Source organism: Acipenser ruthenus, chromosome 4, assembly GCF_902713425.1.
Source record: "Acipenser ruthenus chromosome 4, fAciRut3.2 maternal haplotype, whole genome shotgun sequence".
In the NCBI taxonomy this organism is placed as follows: Eukaryota; Metazoa; Chordata; class Actinopteri; order Acipenseriformes; family Acipenseridae; genus Acipenser; species Acipenser ruthenus.
This window is the reverse complement of record NC_081192.1, coordinates 34,826,640-34,845,789: the sequence shown is the minus strand read 5'-3', so window position 1 is coordinate 34,845,789 and position 19,150 is coordinate 34,826,640. Positions and strand designations below refer to the sequence as shown.

At 37.3% G+C, this 19,150-nt stretch overlaps 1 pseudogene; it reads left to right on the top strand.

Annotated features, from left to right (window-relative positions):
- The window catches only part of LOC117400006 (probable phospholipid-transporting ATPase IIB), a 151,784-nt pseudogene that overhangs the window by 65,783 nt on the left and 66,851 nt on the right, over window positions 1–19,150 (top strand).

Genomic DNA, 19,150 nt, shown 5'->3' with positions numbered 1-19,150 from the left:
AGGCATAAGCAATTAGGAAATAACACTTACTACCCAGGAACAAAAATTGTCTTACATAGTGTAGTCAGCCGTTTGTGGACATGATCCCATTTACCTGCCGTTTGAATGCGATGCTCAGTATTGTGAATGTAAAATCTGTTTTGATTTCTGAAACTAAATGTTTAATATTGAAACACAGTAGTCCAGATTCTCAAAGTCTTCAAATTCATGTCTTATGATAAGCTATTGTAGATACTGTGTGTGAAGGTAATTGGGGATTTTTCTTTTTTTGCACTCCAGAGATTGCTTTGTGAATTTGACCCATAGTGCAAAGATTACAATGCTTAACTAATTTTTCCAACTTTAGACATTACACATTATTTGTAATCACATGGTTTAAATGTTCTTAATGTATACAATAGAGATATATTGATGAATGTAGAATTTATTTAAATTTATAAAAAACACAAAAAAACTGTCTGTTGGTATTCAAAGTATGGATGTCAATGTCGTTTAATTAGGTATTCGATTATACTCTTGTTAAATATTGAAAACATTCTCATTTCAAGTTGAGAAAAAAATCTACTTCATTCAGAAATCCTTTTTTTTTTTTTTTTTTTTAAATAATTTAGTCGTTGCCAATTATTTAATTTTTTTATTCTCCCCAATTTGAAATGGCCAATTATTTTTAGGCTCAGCTCACCACTACCACCCCTGCGCTGACTCGCGAGGGCGAAGACGAACACACTCTGTCCTCCGAAGCGTGCGCCATCAGCCGACCGCTTTTTTTCACACTGCGGACTCACCATGCAGCCACCCAAGAGCTACAGCGTTGGAGGACAACGCAGTACTCGGGCAGCTTACAGGCAAGCCTGCAAGCGCTCGGCCAGATTACAGGGGTCACTGGTGCGCGGTGAGCCGAGGACACCCTGGACGACCTAGCCCTCCCTCCCCCCGGGCAGCGCGCGGCCAATTGAGCGCCGCCCCCTGGAAGCTCCCGTCCTCGGTCTGCAAAGGAATAGCCTGGACTCGAACTCCTGACGTCCAGACTATAGGGCACATCCTGCACTCCACGCGGAGAGCCTTTACTGGATGTTAATCTTATACCCCTTTCATGCACAAATGGCGCTACTAACCCATCTTGGAGACGTTAAAAAAATGATTTAAAATACCCATTCACATAGCACGAAATTGCTCAATCTATGCCGGTATAATTCCGTCATAACCCTTTTACACAACCAAAGGGGTCATGTGAGTACAACTTTCAAACCTGTAGGTCAACCGATCGTTTTCATGGCAATGGTTGTATCCATTCTCATGCATCATGTCGGCAATTCGCCCATGAATTACAGCGTCATTCACCGTCCCTTCTATTTGTGAATTCAGGTCCTCATCAGCCCTAAAGTTAACAATTCCTTAAATTCTTCTGGACTCCAATTACTATCTCGTTCTTGATCAGCCATTGTTTTAGTTTTAGTTTAAGAATTCAATTTAACAAAAGCGCCTCAAAAATCAATTTTAGGAACACAAATCCAGGAATATAAAAAATATTTGTTAGTTTTTCAGTAGTTGTCAAAGTTCCGCTTCATTCAGAAATCCTTATTTAAAAAACAGGGAAAAAAAATAATAATAAAGTTCAATTTTAATGTTATTTTAACTGCATCATTCAACTTTAGTTGCATGCTTTTAGTTGTTTTTGTTTATAAAAATGATCATCTCGACATGCTCCAGGGTGAGTCTTGTCCTCAAACATTTGACTGCAATTCCAGCACCGGAAAAAAACACGTTCTGACAGTTTTGTGAGCCTGGGAAAGCGCTTTGTATTAGCCTTCCGCCATTCCAATGGATTGCACTCTAATGAAGTGCAAGCCTCCTTAAAAAAAAAACGGGATTCAAGGTGGGCTTTCTACGTGCATTTTCAGAAACAAATGTTGTCAGCGTTGTTTGCTTTGTGTAATCTTAATTTCCAATTGAGTAAGTTTCAAATGATTTAGCATTGTTCCAATGCTTTTTGAATAGGTAAGTTATGCATTGCACAATTTACATTTAACACAGGTTTCTTTTACTTTTTCGAAATTATTCCACACGTAGCTCCTTTCGAAAGATACATGATGCAGTCAACCATAGAGTTATTTTCCCTCTGTCACTATACAGCACGCAAAATAATATTTGTCACATTTTATGGATGCATGTGAGATGTATTTATGTAGTTGTTTTTTATTGTATTTTAAACTAATTAAATATATACTAAACATTTAAGAAAATGTTATAGTTTAGATGATAAAACATCCCTAATTCAAAGGCAGACATCACCTTTAAGATAGACACCTCTATACCCTCACTATTTTAAAGCTCCTATTTTAAGTCTCCTTCAATTAGTATCAATCTGCAGTAAACTGGAAATGCTGTATTTCATTAAATGGAAGACCCAGCTTTTAATGGATATTAGGAGTCTAACTTCAAATGTTTCACTATGAAAGTGCATTGAGCCATAATTGAAGGAGCCTTATATACAAGTGTATCCTCTCTCAATTGTTCAACATTCGAAATCAGTTTTAAAACCCCAGGGTGGGGAACTATGGGCTGGAGTAGCATACAGGTCACTGATCTTAATAGGAAATGTTACGTTTTCAAGGAAATATATGTAGCACCATCAGGGTTTCCATCAGTTTACATCGGGGCTTGTCAAATATTCAACTACATTATTATATTTTTTTCAGTTTTTCAAGACATACAACTTTACCCAATTGTATCTAGTGGTGTTTGGTTCAGCATTTAAACATTTAAATGTAAGCCAGATATTAAATGTTTACAATTTTGTTTATTCTTTTGACCCTTTTTATAAGTGAAGTTGGTTTCATGTCTTTACTAGGACTAGAGAAAGGGGAATCCAGAAATCATACAAACAAAAGGAAATGAATTACTTCCTAAACAATTAAAATGAAAGTAGTGAGTACAGAGCAGTGCCCGTCAATGATGGCTCTACTGTGTGGTAGCTGACTGCGACTGAAGTTATGCGTCCCAAGTCAAGGTCAACTACCACACGGTAGAGCCTTTATCAAGAGGGCATTATCGCTGTTAGAAAATCATTTTTGTCATTATTGTCTTTAAAAAAAAAACACTTGAAAACCTAGATTTACCGGAGGCTGTGTGGTCCAGTGGTTAAAGAAAAGGGCTTGTAACTAGGAGGTCCCCGGTTCAAAACCCACCTCAGCCACTGACTCATTGTGTGACCCTGAGCAAGTCACTTAACCTCCTTGTTGAGACATAACTGTAAGTAACTCTGCAGCTGATGCATAGTTCACACACCCTAGTCTCTGTAAGTCGCCTTGGATAAAGGCATCTGCTAAATAAACAAATCATAATAATAATAATAACTTGTAATGATTCGTCGGGTACCCTTCTGTTGAGAAAAGTTTTAAGAAAATAGTCCCAAAACTTTTCATAAAGGATCACATACATAATTAGAGAAAAAAAAATGTTTACTTGTCTTATAGTTTATCTGGACAATGCCAGATATCTGAATGGACCAATATTACTGAATTGTGCGTGTCTCAGTTTGTTGCTGTTGAAAGATGCTGTCTGAGCGCTAGTCGAGCTGGCAGGTCCAGGATTGGTTGCTTTCTTCGGTGCAAAGTATTGATTGGCTGGTTTTGGTGGATAATAAAATACATTTGGACCAGCTGTGTCTTTTGTTTAGCATTTTCTATCCAATAGATGGGAACTGAGCTTTCATTAAGGCAAGTCAAAATAAAAAAGCCAGCACTTGCGCGGATTGATTTTGAGTTTGATTCACAGTTGATGCTGTGATGTCTGATAGAAGCCCGGTAGAACTAGAAGCTGCTTGTTCCTTACGTGCAGTCTGTGACGAGATTCAAGTGAATCATTGATTAGCAATCGAGTCTCGGCACAGCTGTATAAAAGAATTAATGTTTCACGCACACGGGGTTGGGTGTACAGCGAGGAGGTATGGGAGAGAGAGAAAGAGGAGAACATAATAATAATAATAATAATAATAATAATAATAATAATAATAATAATAATAATAATAATAATAATAGTAGCAATTGCTATACTTGTCAGTGTTTGTTTGTCTGTTCCTTTGGCCACCGCACCGTTTTGTTTTGTCTGTGTTTTGTTTAAACCTTTTATTTTGTTCATTTGATAAACCGGTGCATCAGCGCATTTTCAGTCATTCACCAGTCCTGTCTGTGTCCTGTGTTCTTCCAGGTCTGATGTAACCGTTCAAGCCAGCCTTACCCCACATATACCTGTAATTTTTCTTTTCATTAACATCCTGACAACTTTTTACACTCAGTCCTTTAAAGTCTGTTTCAAAGCTCTTTTCAAAATGTCTGCTCTAGTGCACTGATAGTGTAAGGAGTATTGCCTACATTGTCAAATAGGTAACACAAACAGGTAATGTTAACCCCAAGATCTGTTTTTCTAATCCTGGTATTTTGTGCAGTTCACTGTACATGCTAAACAGTATCAATAAAGCTGTGATGTGCATCCACTGAATGAAACAATAAAAGTGTGTGTTTTGCTGTGCCAAAGTGCACCCACTGTTTTGAAAAGTGTGAAGGAAGTGAGTTTGTACCAGGAAGCAGTAGCAATTTTTTACATTTTAATGTCTTTGAACTACAGTGTCTTTGGAGTATTTGCATATTCTACATTGATGTGAAAATACAAGCAAAGAACAAAAACATTATCAACAGAAGAAAATTGGGAATGGTGATAACATTGCCTGATTGCTTACCAAGGTTTTAATATCTGTTGTCTCACCTGCAGTCAGGCTATGTGGAAGTGATTAAATACCAGGAACAAACTGTTAGTTGGTTTTTTCACCTGTGATCTAAATTAGTTTCGTACCCAGCTGTAAATCTAGTGCATTAACCTAGTGCACCACCCAGCCAGTCATTCAGAAAACTGCATATCAGGGTTACAAAAGCCCTTCATTCAATTATTTAAATCTGCCAGGTAATCGCTATCCCACCTGCTCCCCCTTCCCCCTTGAAGTATGGAATGAATAATACTTAACTTGGTTCACTTTACTATAAATTGAAAGCTTGCTACAGTCTAGTGATTTGATCAGAAAAAAAAGAGGTGTTTTGCCTGGCGTACTTTAATAACTGTCCTTATTGTGTTGGAGTATGTGTGTGGTGTTGGTTTCCTGTGGAAGGATTCAGCTCTGAGAGACTGTTATATTTTCTTTACAATAACCCTCATATAATAGCTGGGATTATCTCAATTGTAGGTGATAACAGATGGGAGAGAAGTGAATGAGGAAGATATAGGACACCACTTGTGTATTAGTATCATATGAATTATTTCTTGTGAGCCTGATGACAGCTAGCAGGGAGAGAACAAGAAAGCCATGAATGGCCAGCGTGTGAATGATTTACAATAACTGGCAAAGAGGTTGAGATGAAATCTAATACATGTTCGGTCTTATGAAGAGGGTTTTTTATTATTATACAGTAGAACCTCAGAGTTACGAACCCCTTGGGAATGGAAATGTTCGTAACCCTGAAAACTGAATTTTCAATGGTTTTATTAAATATGGACACCTCCTATCTACACCCTCAATCTGGTGAATAATACAAGGATACAGTACAGTAATACAATACTCATTGTTAGGGTTCTAAAGTCTTTAAAACAGTACTACAAATGGAAAAAAGGCTACACTTTACCACTTGACTTGTAAAGTCAGCATCTTCTGACTGTACAAGTACAATAGGCTCCGCGGAACACCTCCTAAGAGAACACTTTGCCTAAGGAAACATGCTTTAGTTGAAAATGATTTTTACCATTGTAGCGATTCGTTCACAACTGATACAGTACTGTTTTGTAACCTGATAAGTCATTATCATCAAACTGAAATTAAAATGGTTTATTCAGTCTTTTCAGAAGTCACTTGTCATTGCGAGAGTGTCTTGAGGCACACTGATTGGTTTATTAAACCTTTCCAGAATCGCCATCATATCATTGACCCGTTTTTGTATTCTGATTTCCACGAGTGCACTTCATTGCTACAAAATAGCATGTTAACAAAACGGTGAAATGTGCCTCTGTTTCACTTGTTACAAAAAGTTGGAAATTGTTTGAGCTCTTGAAAAAAACCTGAACCAGACACAAGTCGCCGAGCAATTTGATGTTTCCCGTTCTGGTGAGTTGCTTCACCATTAAATAATGTGCATGTCTTATATATTGCTGCTGCATTTTTTTTTAACGTGTAGGGGTGGTGTGTCAATTTAGTTTGACAGTATTAATGTTTGTTTGTTACTTTATTATTATTGTTTATTAACATATGTTGATGCATATGCATATTTATTTATTGATTCATATTGTGTCTGGTGGTCAACACCATCTTAGAGAACACTTTGCATGCTTCCCGAGGAGTGTTCTCTTAGCCGGAGACTACTGTACTGCAGTGACCAAAGGAGTTGCAAGCAGTAGTAATGCAGAAAAACACAAAAGAAAAATACATTCTTATAATTCTGAATGGGAGATGGCAAGATGTACTGTAGTGTGTGTGTGAAAAAGCTGCTGGCAAAAAAATGTATATACGTACAAAAAAATGTGTACACGCAGATGTACCAATTTTCAAGAATCTTCGCTTAAATTTAAACACACGGACACGGCGATGCTATTGATGTAATTGGAATGCAGAAAAAGATGAAAACACATGTAGATGAAGGCAACAAACACTGCTTAGAATCCCGTCTCGTTGCCATGGGAATGGTCTACTTTTAGTGTATACTAGCATAAAGAAAAGTGTGTCTGCATTCATATGTACTTGTCACAGTGAGGGCTGCAGTGGTGATGTCAGACCAGGAAATTAAACAATAAACACAGATAATGTACCGGGCTAAAGTGAGGCGTAAGGGCGCTCAGCTTTTTTTTAATATACAAAACAAACAGTTTATACAAAACACAAAATAAAGGGCTCACTGGCCAAAGTAAAAATAAACACTTTTTTTTTTTTTTATAAAACAAGTACCTTGTTCGCTGGCTGGTAGCATCCTTAACTCTCCTCGACTCTCTTCCCAGACCAAGGATTTCTCCTCGCTTTTATAGTTTGTGGCTGTAGCCAAATTAACCAATAATTAACAATTACATAATTAAGGCTCCAATTCTCACATGTATTTTGGCAGGGAGGGATTTAACCTCCTCCCTGCCAATCCAAACTAAACAATAGTAACTAGCGGACAGCTTTCGTCCGCCCGCATATATACAAACATAATACAATTATAATAATACAATGAAAATAAATGATACATAAATAATTAACAGGGTGGGCCACAGTACTGTATATCTATACACAGACCGAGATACAGAGATTGTTTAAACTATGATATAGCATACGTTTAAACGTTCATAAAAATGTATCAAAATGTACATCCCTGGAGTTTATTAGTGTTTGTGTTAACAACTGATCGTTTAGTATCTGATGGATGGGATGCAGAATTTTGGGCATGTGTGTTTCAGGAAAGCATGAACAGAAAAGCTTTGTGCGACCTTTGTGTATCTATCTATCTATCTATCTATCTATCTATCTATCTATCAACTTGTTTTGCCTGGCGGAGTGAGTGCTGTGTGAAGTGGTTGTGTGTGAGCGCTGTTGGCAGGTTTGTCGGTCTTTTCCTCTTTTTTTGTCTTTATACTGTTTTGCATTTATTGTTTAAAGTGTACTGTTGAACAGTTCTACTGTGCTGAGCTGATGCTCTGTCAGCGACAGCGGGCAGGATGGCCGGCACAGGAGGGAGGCCGCCTCCAAACTTTTCATTTGAAAGGGTATACCGCCGACACAGAGTTAAAGTTTCCGCCGAGGGTTTTATCCCTTTGGAAGAATGTGTGCTCGCTATTCGGGAGGTAGTCGGCTGTGACATGAACGAGTCGATTTGTAGTTTTTTTTAGGTACAGTTGAGCTAGTATCTATGGTTGTAGAAAAGGGGATTGTTGTGAATAACACTTTTCTCCCAGTTATTCTTATAGCTGTCCCCACTAGGAAAATCACCCTCTCTAATGTTCCCCCTTTCCTGAAAAATCATGTCCGGGCTGAAGAGAATCCCTTTAGGCTGCAAGTCACCACATCTGAAATATTTAATTCAGAAGGCAGTTGTTTATGATTTTAAAAAACATTGATGAGGATCTTAACATTACACTTGAGGTGGGTGGCAGTGATTATGTCATTTATGCAACCTCCGACTCGAAGAAGTGTTTCAGATGTGGGACTGAAGGTCACATTGTGAAAAACTGTCCCGAGAAAGAGCGTAGGGAATGGGATGGGAGTAAGGGAGACGAGACTGCTGATTATAAATGAGCTGAGGAGGGTATTGACTGGATTGTCCATTCCTCAGTGTCCTGGTAAACCAGTGAAGCCTATGCAGATGACATTGCTGTATTTATTACTAAACCAAACTGATATTGACAGTGTAGGCACCTGTCAAAGACTGTTTGAGAAGCTGTCATCTGCTAAAGTAAACTGGGCTAAAATTAGTGCAGTGCTCCTGGGTGACTGGAGGGGTTGTCGTCCTCCAGTTTTACCTGCTGGACTGCAGTGGAGCAGGGGTGGGCTCCTTTATCTGGGTGTCCATCTCGGGGATGATAGCACAGTGCAGAGGAATTGGGAGGGGCAGGTGGAGAAAGTGAAAGGCAGGTTGCAGCGGTGGAAATGGCTACTTCCGCAGATCTCCTATAGAGGGAGAGTACTCATTGTTAATAATTTGGTGGCCTCTAGCTTGTGGCACATATTCATCTGCTTGGAGCCCCCACAGTCATTAGTGAAACAGGTTTTTTTCTGGGATGGAGTACTTTGGATCTGACAGAGTGTGCTGTACCTGTCACTGGCCGAGGAGGGGCAGGGACTCATAGACCTTTCTAGCAGGACGGAGGCTTTTAGCTTACAGGCCCTGCAGAGGCTGCTGTACTGCGCCCAGCACCTCCCGTGAAGGCAGTTTGCCTGTGCCTTTATGTGAGGATTATAAACCCTGAGGTGAAATACTCCTGTCCCTTTTGCTCACAGAGGGAGATTGTTTACCATTGTTTTGTGTTCTGCACCAAATTAAAATCTTTGGTTGCTGCTGTGAAGGAATTGCTTGTTGGATTGGGTTTTGTGTTCTCTGAGGTGTTTTTTATTTTTGGTTTTAAGTATTGCAAAAAGAGAAAGTACTCAATCCAGCTGGTGAATTTTATTATTGGACAGGCCAAACTAGCAATTTTAAAGAGCAGAAAAAACAAAATGAATGATGTTTTAAATTCTGATCCTTTCGTCATTTTTAGAATGCTTGCATTAACATGGGTTAGAATGGATTTTAATTTCTATAAAGCAATGTGTAATATAGAAATGTTTGAAGAAACCTGGTGTGTAAACAGTGTATTGTGTGCTTTTAAGGATGGTGAACTGGAGGAGTACCTGTAATGTGACTTTTACGTACTGCAGTGTCGACAGTATTTTATGTAATTTTTTGTTCACTTTGGGTGGATCAGAATTATGATTTCATGACAATATCTGTTTTTTAAATACTGATTTTGTGTATTCTATTTAATTGTTAAATAAAGTTTTACAAAAAGTAAAAAGTATATCTATCTATCTGTCTATCCTACAAGAGTGTTATTGATTGATTAGATAGGATAGGATAGGAGCTTTAAATAGCCCGCAACTGTGGGAGTTTGCATTTGATAACGCAGCGAGCAGCATAGCAGATGGACCAGAACGCTCTTGTAATTAAATAAGTATAGGTTTGTTTTAATTGTAAAGTGAGTTATTGCTGGTTTGATGTTGGAACGTGAACGATATTAGCCACTTGTGTTGAATTAACAATTTGCCAAATAACAGCAGGGCGCGGCTGACTCAATTAGAGTAATTGGTGGACGGGGTGGGGGAACAGAACTTCTGCTCTCTCTCTCCCTGCTGTTTTCTGTCCCCTCTGCTCTCTCCTCTCTCTCTCTCTCTCTGTTAGCACCTTTGAGTTTCAAGCGTTGAAATCACCTCCCCTTGTCGCCTCCTCCTCATTGTTCTCTACCGCCCTTCTGGACCCCTTACTCACTTTCTTGGTGATCTTGACTTCCTCCACCCCTGTTGTTCTATTAGGTGTATTAGGTGACTTCAACATCCACCTTTCCAACCCTAACCACTCTGCTGGATTTCTTCCCCTTCTGTCTCTCCCTGTCCCCCATCCCCCGTCCCCCCACTCACGCAGCGGTCCGTCAACTAGACCACATCTTCACCTTGGACTGCTTCCCCCCACCCGCCCTCTCGGTCACTCATCTCGATATCTCTGATCACTACTTTATCTTCTTCTTTTATGTCGCTCCCACCCCTTCTTTCTCCGCTGACCCCCTCTGTCACCTTCCGTCAAAACCTCTGTTCTCTCTCCTTCTCTTTTCCTCTGCACCTCCTCTCCTCCTCTCTATCGACTCCTTCTCCCAACTCTCTATAGACTCGGCTACCTCCACCCTCTTCTCCCTCACCTCCTGCCTCGACTTCCTTTGCCCTCTTATCCCCAACCTGCCCGCCCGCCCCTCCCCGCCCCAGCCCTGGCTGTCTTCCGTGCTCCGCTCGACTCGTACTGAACTGTGCTCTGCTGAAAAGAAATGGAAGAAAAACAATCTCCCTGCTGCCTTGGATCGCTATCGCTCGCTCCTCTCTTCCTTCTCCTCTACACTCACCTCTGCCAAACGCTCCTACTTCACTCCTCCACCTCTGGCAGGCTAGCTGTATCTCCCCTCTGCTCCCCCGCCTCCAGATCCTGCTCCTTCTCCACTCTTGCCCCTCAGTGGTGGAATGACCTACCCACGGATATCAGGACTGCCCAGTCCCTGACCACCTTCCAGTACCTCCTTAGTCACACCTGTTCAGACAGCATCTGTAAACCTCAACTCTCGACTATAATGGACTATATGTCATCCAATTGTACTAGTACTTCCATCATCTTGCACTTGCACTGAACTGCTCCATATTTTTTACCTTTCTACTACTGTTTTTACTTATAACTATTTTCTGTATCTTGTACTTGATTTTACTCTTTCATTTTATATATATATATATATATATATATATATATATATATATATATATATATATATATATATATATATATATATATATATATATTCATTTCTGATAAGCGAACTGGTAGACATGGGTCTTGATTTATTGAAAAATAAATGTATTGAAAAATTCTGTTTGATAAATAACAATTTTGTGCTTGAAATGGTCTTAGACTGTTCTTACATATACCAGCAACACTGTATGACAGTTTCATGAATATAAAACTTAACGTAGTCCTGCAGAGCAGACTTTAAAACTATTGTTTAAAATAATTGTGTTCAAGCTTGTGAATAGGGTCCCAATAAGAGCTGGAACTGTTTGAATGTCTCGGCATTTTAGAATATGCAGATATATACAGTAGTAACATGAGTATAATGTAAGGAAACTTTATTTTGAATGTATTACACTTTTTTCCATGGTTACACCTCCAAATGTTTTGTTAAATGGTTCTTATTGTACATGATTGGTAATACTGTACCTGGTTTGTATTGTGCAGTTAAATTGTCAGACACAGGTATAACAATTATTTTTAATAAACAAAAAAAAAAAAGGTTTTACTGCATTATGTAAATTTCACATTCATTAAACCTAAATTTACAGTCTAATTAATCTTTATTATTAAGACTACTTTATACAAATGAAAAAAAGAAAATGTTTTAATATTAACAAATGATTTTGCTTTGAGTCTGTTATCCTCCCTGTTGGATTGCAGTATTAATGTGATGCATTACAACACTTTTCAAATCAGTCTGGGTGTCCAGAATTCTTATTGCGGTTGTGTCTGTTGTTTATTACTGACATACAGTATAACCATGTATATATCATATTCATTAGTAAACATAATTATGATGGAGCAAAGTGGGCGGCCTACTCTCAATCTGATTTTACGAATTGCCCCAAACAGGCCAGCTTGTGCTGCTGATGGAGGTTTCAGAAAAGCCTCCTGCTATTATCTTTCGCTTTGGTGGTCTAAATGTACTGCAGAGATCATGCTCGTATGGCCATGCTCTTACCAAGCATCCCCCGTCACAGACGCACACAGCCACCACTCTCGAGTGTCTACTCTTCTACAGTACTGGTGTACTAATATCTCTGTTCAGCAATTCAGCATTTTCACTTAGCACTATAACTTAGAAGGCATTGCCCCTCAAGCACAGTACAATGACCTATTAGCTGTTGTTTATTTCAGCAACAGTGCTCCATATTTATTAACATAGGATAATCCAGAGTAAACGTGATTCTGGGTAAATGTGCTATTCCTGATATTTCCCTTCTGCTCTAAATTACAATTTAAGTTTTATTGAATCTGTGCATTTTATGTAATTATTTATTATATCATTTACCTGGTGGCATTTACTTCAGGATCACCCTTACCCTAATCTAATTGTAGTCAAATGCTTGTCATTGAAAAGATTGGATACAGTAGTAAACCATTTCTACCAAATTCAAAAACATGATTAAAATATTTATTTAGTAGTAAGACTAAAGTGTATACAGCCCACAGCAACCCAGGGAAGACAGTTCTTTTCCAGTACTTTTACATGTTAAGGATCATGTGCTAAATAATAGGCAGTAATTAAATACCAAAGAGAAATATTTACATTATTTGTATCTTGGTTTCCTATTTAAGATGCTGTTGTGCTCTGCTGGTCTTTTATGAGCAATCTTTTTTGTAGTTGGATGGAAAGTGTGGCTTGACATTTTAGTTACTAAGAATTTTTTTTTTTTTTTTTTTTATATACATTTGCAGGACCTTTTCTCAATCAGTTCTTATGTATATGCTCAGAAGCCACAAATGGACATCCACAGTTTCAAAGGCAACTTTACACGGGTGAGTTATGAGCAACAAAACAGTACTTTAAAATCGAAATAAGTTTTTTATTATTATATAATGCCTATTCCTCTGATTCAAATTGTGACACTGATAATTCCCTTCTTGTAAATGTGAAATAATACGCCTGGTGTAGTATGGAAACCTTATTCATTACAAAAGTAAACTAACTTTATGCTGTACATTGCTGACCACATATCCTTTATAGGTACATGGTTAGTGATGTTCACATCAGTTACACGTTTTTTGTGTGTGTGTGTGTGTGTGTGTGTGTGTGTGTTTTTTCCATTCCTAGAGCAGGTCACAATTTTTAAAATGTTTTTTATTAATAGCAGATCAGCCGCAACAGACTGAAAAGAGGCCTTCAGTGAGCGTACAGCCACAAAGAGGATCTTTGTTTATTGCTTTCATTCTTGGCCACACACAAGGCTTAGCAAGAGAGCATTTCCTGTTCTGATTCAGTCGCTTATATCTTTTACGTAACTCGTACTCTGGCTTTTGGGGTTGACTCACTTTTTATTTTTTTTATTTTAACATTTTCTTCACTGGAAAGAACCTTTTCTTACAGACCACTGTTTGTTATACAATAAATATTTTTATTCGCTGAGTAACTTCTGAGCTTTCATAGCATGTTTAATACTTTGAGTACAAAAAAAAGATAAGAATATAGAAAGTGAACAATTATTTGTTATTATGGGGATAAAAGGTTTGGGGGAGGCAGTGCAGCTGCATCATATCTGTTTCAAAGCTTTCACAAAGCTGTGATTGCAGTACACATTTCACTTTAACAAGCAAACTGTTAACATACAACATATTTATCATATTAGCCGTGTAATTTGAGTAAGATTATGAGACTGTTTCCCCTTTTGACATTGGCCACTTGAAAACAGGCATCCATAACTTAATGTAAAGGATTTTTTTTTTTTATCATAAATTGTAAAACAAAAAGTAATCAAATAGATGGAGAATCAGTGAAACCTCAAGTGAGGTCATTTCGATTTTCCCACAAAGGGTATAAATAACCAAGAACATAACTTCAAAATAAATAATTATTTTGTTTAAGGTAGAAGTTTTATCATTGCAGATTTATGGTAATTGTCCAGAGCTTTAAAGAATGACCTTCGTTTGATCTACTTGGCGCATTACAGTTTTATAAAAAAAAAAAAAAGTACTTTAAACATTAACTTCATGTGTGGCCTCACAGGCTCTCGTCCATCAAAGGAATTTAAAAGGAAGTCAATTCATAAGTTAATGAAACGATGATGATGATTTTGGTGACCATGTTATTTTTACTAATTCAGACAATGGCGACTTAGGGGAAACAGTATAATTTACCCTACACCTACAGTATCCAAAATCCTAAAATTCTATATTTGGACCATGCTCATATGCAGCAGTTCCTCTGTGTGTGGGCCATGTTTGTATTATTATTATTATTTTTTCTTATAAAGCTCAGAATCTTCTGTTTAGACATCATCTGCAACAAACTGCCTTATTACTAACCACAGAACGCTGTCTGGAAAGGTACATGTTAAAAACACAAGGAGAGTTCTATTTACTGTAAAATCCTAGTTTAGTACACTGAGGTTCAAGCTGAACCAGCAAATAATTATGTTGTGCTAGTGTATAAATTGCAAACGATGGATGATTTGTTTTCGTTGTGTGACTATAATTTACGATGACCGTCTGCTTAAATTCATATTTCCATTGTAAATTAGGTACTTGCATTAACAAGAATCAATTTCGGTTTTTGAACCCGTTGACACGTCTTTTTAATTACAATAGAGTAATGCAAATCAAACATTCCTTCAATATCCCTTTCATTTCAATGGGAATTTATAGTACAAGTCTATTGATTACAGCTGAGCTCCTACAAACAAATCCAAGAGCTCATTTTAATTTTCTTGACTACTCTGTACTTCAGATTCTAATTATTAGTAATTGCAAATAATTACATCACCAAACTTTAGAAATAGTTTATCATGCCAGTCAATCAGGATGCAATTACTCTGTGGGTTCAGATATCCATCAGTTAGAATTAACTGCTACAGTAGTGAGTAATACATGTGCCTGATTATTTCTGTAAAAGTATTGATAATCGTAAAATGTACTGCTCTGTGGTTTGACGCAAGGGAAATCTTTTAACTTCAGTTTAATAAAGCACTACGAACAACAGTTTCTTTTTCATTACTTTAGAAAAGATTGTAGACAATCATCTACTGTTAGAAGTGTTCTTATTTATTTCCTTAACAAATGTGTGCTAATAAAAGCTTCGGTGCTTTTTACCTTTTTCGTATCTTTAGATTGTATAAAGCTGATATTGCTTGTAATTTAGTTGGAGCGTATTAATGTCAACTCCATCTGTTAGAAGAGGTTTCATAATAGTGTTATTGTATACATCTCTAAATAGATTGCTTTTAAATATGCTGTGCATGCATTTAATGATAAACTGTACCATCAACTATATTTGTGTAGTTACAAAATTACAATAATGAAGAAGCAAAAAAACATGTTGCAAATGAAAACACACATAATTGCTAGTCACAAATAAGTAAATGCAGTATTTTATTTATTTTTTATTCTTTTTTTATTTGCAGGAAGATAGTGACCCTCCAATTCACGAAAGTCTCAGCATCGAGAATACACTAAGAGCCAGTACCGTTGTGGCATCAGGTGGGAGATGATGACATTGTTTTACTCTAGGAACATATTTCATGGTAGTGTTCTTTACTGAAAATTCAAATTCAATCAATCGGTTCTACCTTTTTTTATCATCTCCCGTTTCTGTAAATATTATCCCTTTCTCTCATTTACTTTGATCTCTCTCTATGTCTTTGTACAGCAATCTGTGTCAGTCTGTCTTTGACTTCCTGTCTAGCCATTCTATAGTATCTGTATGTCACTGCATACATGAATAATATATGATGTGAGAAGGTGCTTATTTTAATTGGAACACTGTCAATTTCTAGGCCTTGGTCTGCAATTTAGCTTTTGCTAATTAACCATTTGCTGGAAGATTACTTTGAGCATCTTGTTGTGGAAAGTTTTGTATAGAGAATTTTAGCATTCCTTCTGTATGCTCATTTCTCATGTGTTTGTCACATGTAATTACATCATTCTTCCAACCCCAGGGCGTGCAGTAATACTTTTATCCATTTAGATTTGTGTTTTTATTATTCCTGAACAATATTAATAACCCTTTTGGAAGTGGCATTAACTAATAAAAGTACTAATGGGACACTTTGTATTTGGATTTATGTCATCTTATTTTTCCACTGTGCATTGAATCCCTCATACACTTACAGTACATCAGAGCGATGTTAGTGATCTTCCATGCCATCGATTTGTGGTCTGTCTCCTCTGTAATTGTCAGGGCACTGGCAATTGGAGCTGAAGGGTTCTGAGGTGTTCCCCACACACTCTCCCCTGGCCTGACCTTGACCTGCAGGTTGACCTCCACAAGTAACAGCACTACAGCAGGATTTTGTTTGCTATTAGCTGCAGCCTCTGGGATGTCGACAAGTTAATTGCACATACACACATTTTTTTTCTGATGTTGCTGTCCCTTTCTAAACACAGAGCTGCTCATATGAAGAATGATCAACCTTAATGTTTTGAATCAGTTGTTCTTTTATCAAATAGCAGTTGTTATTTTATCAAATAGGAATGGTATAGGTCTAAAATAAAACATTGTTTTAATATAGAATGATTGTCAAATACAGTGATGATGAAAACAATATAAAAGCTGGGCTGAAAGGGTTGCAAACCAAGGTTTAAAAATCTCATTTCTTGTGTCAACTTAGCCAAATTTAACTAGGCCACAAACAGGTACAACTAAATGCCAGATACTTTCATTTTGGTGGGATCAAATATCCCCTTTAATTTTGTACACTGTAACTCTATTTTACTGTGCGTATTGTTCTCTCAATACATGTCTGTTTATACAACAACAAAAAAAATACATGTTTTTAATTAGTTCAGGCATGTTTTTCTCGTTACTAGCACATGTATTGTAAGATCCTCCTTTAAGACCCCAGTTTAAACATGGTATGTGAATTTTCCTGCATATACCCCTGCAGGACTCTTTCATAAATAAAAGAGATACTTTATGTAATTTACATTTTCATAATTTTTAGTTCTGTCATTTAATTTCATATTCTTTGTGTTCACTATTATGCTGAATTGTTGTTTCTGGTCAAATCGTTATTTGCCAGAGTTACTAACTATTCCAGTAAAAATGTTCTAAAGCTGAAGTTTTGAAAGGGATGTGCAGCTGTAATTTCTGCCCCCTCTGAAACTGTGATTTTGTGTAGATTTTTCCATTTACCACCCACAATTTCCACAGAGTAGACATTACTGATACTGGTAATTTCTAAAACAGCCTCACATCAAAAATTTAGCTTTCATATGCAGTTGAAAAAGTATATTTGTGCTGGAATCGTCAGCAAGCAGTATTTAAAATGGATATTAGCAGAAACAATAACAAAATATGATGGACAATGCACAAAGTGGGATTTTAAACCGTGTGATTTTAATACAGGATGGGCATCAGGATTTGAACTGTGTATGAAGTAACCATAGGAGACCATGGTTACAGTTGGCAGTGCAGTTCTGTATTTTTGAAGCATCCTTTTGTTTGATACTCCCTCAGTTTGCGGAGGTACATGACCGCAAAAGGGCAACTGAAGGTTATGGATCATTTTAGGGTTTGACACCCCTGCTATTAACAATGTTCATTGTAATGCCAATCCGTATCTACTGTAATTTAGCACTGATAAAACGTTACTCACTATTTTTTTTTTCACTGCCTCCACGACAGCTTGCCAGACATGATTCATTGCCCCTAATTTTTTTTCTCCATTCCTGATGACTGTGGAAGTGTTTAGGACGTATTTAAGTTTATAAGTGGTCTTGCTTTCCCATCATGTTCATTTAATATTAATAGCACATTAATCTTTAGAACAAGGCGATGACAATGAATTGGTAAATTAAGATGGGAATATTGATCAGATTTTATATTGTTCTATGAGGACTGTAGAGAAACATTAAAGAGCTGAGAATCTAAAGCTTTATAGTGTCTGGGTAAGAACAAAGGTTGCAGTAAAGAAAGTTTGTGAGGCTTAAACACAAATAACTGTTAAAGGAGTGCTAACAGTGGCATTAAAATCCACTTTCTTAACTCTTGTTAGGATTAGCAAGATTATCACTGACCCCCTTATTGTAATGCTAAAGATAATTTTCTTTTTTGCTCTTTTGGTCGTTTATTAACCTTATGCATATTTTGAATTACTTCACTGAAGCAAAATAAACTTTTTACTTATTACTTCCTGGTACCATATGACCTCCTGTGTTAAAGGTAAATTTACATGCTCTTGCCAAAGGGATTCCCTCTGATAGACCATGTATGTAGTGCAGTCCTAAAGTTGCTGATTGTATTGAGTTAAAGGTTTTGGTTATGACCTTGTTTGATGGTATGGTTCAGAAGAAAATTCATTCACATGTTTTTTTTAAGCAGCTTGAATTCCTAGTATATGGTACACACTCCTGCAGGTAACAGCTACAGTAGATGACTGCAGCATCAGTTGCACATCTTTATTATTATTTATTTCTTAGCAGACGCCCTTATTCAGGGCGTCTTACAATTGTTACAAGATCTCACATTATTTTTAAATACAATTACATTATTTTTTTACACATTATTTTTACATACAATTACCCATTTTTACAGTTGGGTTTTTACTGGAGCAGTCTATGTAAAGTACCTTGCTCAAGGGTACAGCAGCAGTGTCCCCCACCGGGGATTGAATCCACGACCCTCCGGTCAAGAGTCCAGAGCCCTAACCACTACTCCACACTGCTGCCCAAATAACTAGCCGTATGTAAAAGCTATTCACCTACATTTCAGTGGCGAACTGAGTTTCATTTTAAACTTAACTCATCCTTACGTAACAAGTGTACCTTGCTGAGATTGGTTACTGAAATGAGAAGAGGCTACCATTCTGAGTTATCCAACCACAAAGTCTCATCCGAGTCTGTTGGTCTATAAGTAATTATCTATTGAATGAGACCCAAGCAACCATGAAAGGAAAAATTATCATTTTAGGTGGTTCAAAAAAAAAAAAAAAAAAAAAATCAGGAATTGGTGCTGTAAATTTGTCCATTCTCCTGCACTGTGAAAAAGAAGTGTGTTGAAACAATCTCTGATACCAACAAACTCTGATACCAACATAGGTAAATTGTACATAGAGGACTGGTAAGCAAAAACAACGATACATTTAGCTTAT